The following is a 4,827-nucleotide window of genomic DNA, read 5'->3' on the forward strand; positions in this document are numbered from 1 at the left end:
TTACAAGTTGATAAAGAATTGCTTTTTCTCTCACTCAACTTTATGGGTTGTTGGATAAGATAGTGCCATCTCATAGACTGACAGGCAATTAGGTGACAATCAGTGTCCCTTGATTATACATCTAGTCTTTTCCAGAGTCTATTAGCAATCTTGGTTTTGTTTTTCAAAAACAAAATATTTATCAGTAGAAGTGAATGTGGCTTTACACTAATGCCCCAGGACTCTGCATGATGCATTTATTGAACCTTTCCAGAGGGTCTACCCAGAATCCTTGAAACATTTGAGAGATCAGCAAGTTCTTAAGTCTCAAGTGGCAGAGCTGGACTTGCTGTGGATAATTCTCTTTCTTTACTTTTTCAACAATGGTTGAAGTTGAACTAGTGAAGGGAGAGAAATCAGATTACAGGAAGAGACATAAAGTGTTTGTACTGAATCTTGAGGAACTCCAACATTTCAGGCAGTCAAAAGAAGAGAAATGAACCTATAGAAAAGACAGGTATAGGTGTACTAGAGGAGGAAAATTATTAAAGTGTGGTATAATTGATGGCAAGGCTGAATTAATTTATTAGTTCTAATAGTTTTTCAGTGTAGTCATTAGGACTTTCTGTATAGACTTTTATTAGTCTTTAGGACTTCTGTATATGCAATTACATCAAATATAAGAAACTTAACTTCCTCTTTTCCAGTGTGGATCCCCCCCACCATGCCTTATTTTTATTGTGTCTTATTGCTATGGCTAGGACTTTTTAGTACTATATTGAATAAAAGTGGTGAAAGTAGCCATTCATGTCTTGTTCTTGATTCTAGAAAGAAAGCATTTGGCCTTTCCCCAGTAAGTATTATGTTAACTGTTGGCTTACTATGTATGGCCTTTATTATGTCGAGGTATGTTTTATTCTATGCCTAATTTCTTCAGAATTTTTATTGTGAAGGAATGTTGAATTTATTCAAATATTTTTTCCATATCTATTGAAATTGTCAAGAGGTTTTTATCCTTTACTCTTTTGGTGTATTGTATCATGTTTATTGATTTGTGTAGTTTGAACCATCCTTACGTCTCTGGGATGAATCCTACTTGATCATGTTGAATAATCTTTTAATGTGCTGTTGGATTTGGTTTGTTAGCATTTTGTTGAGGATTTTTGCATCTATATTGATCAAGAAATTGGCATTAGTTTTCTTATTTTGTTGTTGTGTCCCTGTCAGGTTTTGGAGTCAAGATAATGCTGGCCTCATAGAATGAGCACAAGAATTCCCTCCGTTTCAATTTTTTTTTAGAATAAGTTTAGAATAATTGGTATTAGTTCTTTAATTGTTTGGTAGAAATTGGCAGTGAAGCAACCTATTCTGTTTTTTTATGAGATACTTTAAAATCTTTTTATTTAAAAACTGTGCTTTTTAAATACACCTGACAGTAGAATGTATTTTGACATATATACGTGGAGTATAACTTATTCTAATTCTTGTGGTTGTACATGATGTGTATTTTCACTGGTTGTGTATTCATATATGAACATGGGAAAGTCATGGTAGATTCATTCCACTCTACTTCATACTCCCAACCCCCCCATTCCCTTTGGTCCCTTTGTCTGTTCCAATTAACTTATATTCTTATCATTACCCCCTTGTTGTGTGTTAAATCCAAATTTTTCAAAGAGAACATTTGGCCTTTGATTTTTCGGAATTGGCTTATTTCACTTAACATGATAGTCTCCAGATCCATCCATTTACCTGCAAATGTCATAAAGTCCTTCATTTTTAAGAATAAGTAATATTCTCTCTATATACTACATTTTCCTTATCCATTCATCTGTTGGTTCTATATCTTAACTATTGTGAATTGAACTGCTATAAACATTGATGTGGCTGCGTCACTGTAGTATGTTAATTTTTAGTCCTTTGGGTATATATTGAGGAGTGGGATAACTGAGTCAAATGGTGATTCCATTCCAAGTTTTTTTTTTCCTTTTAAAAATATTTTTTCTTGTTTTATCCATTTTTATTTATGTGTTTTTAAATTCTCATATTAGGCACACATATTTTCTGGAATGTTAGACATAAGTGATTTGTATTCTTCACTATTATGCAGTTTCTCCACTTAATCACAATGAGATTATTAATGTCCACTCACCTCCTTCCTGATGTCTGTGTATCCACACCAGGTTTGTTAATTTTAGCATTTGTATACTATATATTTTTTCTTTTTATATTCAGTCTCCTGATATATTTATACTAAAAGTAAGTCTTTCAAAATCAGCTAATAGTTGTCTGTTTTTACTACATTTTGTCCTATTTTTCTGACCTTTTAAACAGTATTTTGATTGTATCTCAATTTATTTTTATTAATTATACATTTTTGTATAAATAGTTAATTGTTGTTATGAACTTTACAGTATTCTTTGCTCTATCCACCTCAGTTACTGTTTTCCATATTTTATAAGTACATTATAGTTTTACATAATGATGAGATTCATTGTTACATACATGCATACAATATAACAATATGCAATATCAGTCCCCAATGTTTCTTTCTCCCTTTCCCCTTTCCTCCCCCAGGTCCATTTCTTATTTTGTTTAGTTCTTCTTTTTAGATGTATGTGACAGTAGAGTGTATTTTGATATATTCAACCTACATGGAGTATAACTTAATTCTAATAATTACATTCTTGTGTATATGATGTAGAGTTACAATGGTTGTGTATTCTTATGTGAATATAGGAATGTTCTGTTCAATTCATTCTACTGTCTTTCCTATTCCTATTTCCATCCCTTCCCTTCATTCTCCTTTGTCTAATCCAATGAACCTCTATTCCCTGCTCCCCACACTTCCCGCCCCACACTTATTGTGGGTTAGCATCCATATATCAGAGAGAATAGTCAGCCTTTGTTTTTTGGGATTGGATTATTTCTGAATGTTTCTGTAAAGTTAATTTTGCCAGTGAGTCCTATTTTTCAAAGTTTTCTTCTTGTATACTACTCTCTTTTATACCCTCAGTACTAGAAATTGAACCCAGGGGCACTTTACCACCAATCTACAACCCCCACCATTTTTTTTTTTTTTTGAGACAGGGTCTCACTAAATTGCTTAGGGCCTTTCTGAATTGCTGAGGCTGGCTTCAAACTTGTGATCCTACTGCCTCAGCCTCCTGCTTGACAGGTATTACAGGCATGTGGAATCACATCTGGCTCTTCTTAGTTATTAATGTTTCTTTTTTTTCAAGTTTGAAGAAGTTTAGCATTTCAATAGCTTTTGTTTGCCTAGGAATATCTTTTATCTCTTCTTCTTTATACAGGGCACTGGTGGGTACAGTATTGGTTGGCAGTTTTTTTTTTTTCTTGTAGTACTGTTAATATCTAATGCCACTCTCTCCTGGCCTGTAAGATTTCTGTTCTGAAGTATGATTTTAGGCAAATTCGGAAACTTTTATGTGCTATTTGTTTTTCTCTTGTAGCTTTGTGAATCTTCTCCTTATCTTTCATCTTTGAAAGCTTGCATATAATGTGTCTTGGGGCAGAGTTGGTTAAGTCAAAAAAAACAAAACAAAACAAAACAAAAATCCAGTGACCTCAATACCTGTGTACCTGGATATTTATAGCCTTCTTCAAGTTCTGGAAATTTTCTATTATAATCTCCTGGAATAATATTGCTAACCCTTTGTTATTCTTTGATCTCTCTTGAACTCCAATCACCTAAATATTTTGTTTTGCTTTTGGCACAGAGTTCAGTAAGTTTTCTTCATTCCTCTTCATTCTTTTTTCTCTTCCAATGCTTTTTTGATAAATAACCTGTTTTTGAGCTCTCTACTTCTTTTTATCTGTTTGATCTTCTTTCCTATTGATGTGTTTGGCACATTTTAATTCCACTTAGTGTGTTTTTGCTCAAGGATTTCTGTTTGATTTGTTTGAATTCCTCTCATTTCTCTGTCAAGCTTCTCTGTTAAAATATCAAGTTTTTTTTTTTGCGCTGTGTTTAAGCTCAATGCATTTTTTAAAAACAGCTATTTCATATTCTTCATCTAAGAGTTTGCCCATACTGGTTATTATATAGTTGGCTTCTGACATCTTATTTTGACTATTAGGTGGGGTCACGTTTCCCTGAAAGTTCTTAATGCTCTCTGTATGGAATATCATCTGTGCATTGTAGGATTATTTATTGTCGGTATTTATTCCAATCTTCCTAATATGCATTGTTCATTTGTTCATGCTCATATTTCCAGATATTCAAGCAGGCTGTTTATTTTCTTGGAGGCTATGGTCTCTCTCTCTCTCTCTCTCTCTCTCTCTCTCTCTCTCTCTCTCTCATCAGAGGTGCCCTAAATTTAAGTTTGCTCTCTAAGGCACTAGAGGTATCTAAGTTCAGGTTCATTGGTGTGCTGTTGCTTTCTCAGAACTAGAGGGTATTATTCAGTAAGAATGGGAGTAGTGCCTAAAAATAATGATTTGTCACTGGAAGCCTTTCTCAGGGGATGAGGGTAGTTCCAAAATCTCATATTGGGTCACTCAGGAATTGGAGAATTCTGCCCAGCTCTGGCCTCAGTCTCTTATATCATATCTGAGGCCACAAATTCTGCAATGCAGTGTCATACCCTGAGCCCAAAGCCCACTGAAACCAGTGCAGCTCTGGGTAGAACCAAGACTTGCACTGCTTTGAGTTGTCCACTGCTGAGATGGACCATTGCAATCAGCCAAAGGTGATGCTGGCCAGAATAGAAATCCAATTGACTGATTCACATGTCTCCACCTGACATCAGGGTTGTTTAGAGGCTCTGGACATGTGTAGTGTTCTGGGAGTGGAAGCCATTAGGATCTTCTGAGTGTTAGGTTCCA

This window comes from Marmota marmota, unplaced genomic scaffold, assembly GCF_001458135.2.
Source record: "Marmota marmota marmota unplaced genomic scaffold, marMar, whole genome shotgun sequence".
In the NCBI taxonomy this organism is placed as follows: domain Eukaryota; kingdom Metazoa; phylum Chordata; class Mammalia; order Rodentia; family Sciuridae; genus Marmota; species Marmota marmota.